General features: G+C 38.5%; 1 protein-coding gene across 2 annotated transcripts in view; it reads left to right on the top strand.

The window, feature by feature from the left end:
- The window catches only part of LOC119850837 (programmed cell death 6 interacting protein), a 53018-nt gene that overhangs the window by 1524 nt on the left and 50964 nt on the right, over positions 1-530 (top strand). The gene's annotated exons all lie outside the window — the stretch shown is intronic.

Here is a 530-nt window from a genome sequence, read left to right as displayed (position 1 = left end):
AATGGTGTGAAGCCCTTGGGCAAATTGTTAGTGCTGCATTAGTGGTGTAAAATCCCTGTTTTAAGATCTCAGAAATATCCCAAATAGTAAGCTCCTTTGACACCCAGGAGAGCAAGTTATACTGTCCAGTTAGGTAGGTGAAAGATATTGTAAAAGGGCCTATGTGAGCAACAGATCTCTGAAATGTGAATTAGACCAACCTAAGGCTTACACTGCAAAATAGTAAAGGAGAAATCGGTACTCCCCAGAGTGTTTTGTGTACTTTGTTCTGAAAGTACTCAATGAAATCTCAGAGGGAGGGATGAAAATGAAATGAAAGACCCTGAGTCTTTAACTCACCAGACTCTCATGAAGGTTGTAATGGAAAAATTATTTGAAAACCAGTGTCTTCTACATGATGACTTAATGTTGAAAGTAACCAGGTGTACTCAGTAAAATACACCACACAAATGGTCAGAATTTGAATGAAGACGCTAACTTGTTAGGCCTTGTCTACACTACAGAATTTTGTTGACAAATTTAATGCCGCT

This window comes from Dermochelys coriacea, chromosome 2 (assembly GCF_009764565.3).
Source record: "Dermochelys coriacea isolate rDerCor1 chromosome 2, rDerCor1.pri.v4, whole genome shotgun sequence".
NCBI classification, from domain to species: domain Eukaryota; kingdom Metazoa; phylum Chordata; order Testudines; family Dermochelyidae; genus Dermochelys; species Dermochelys coriacea.
Note: the sequence above shows the minus strand (reverse complement) of the source record. Positions and strands in the feature narration are given on the sequence as shown.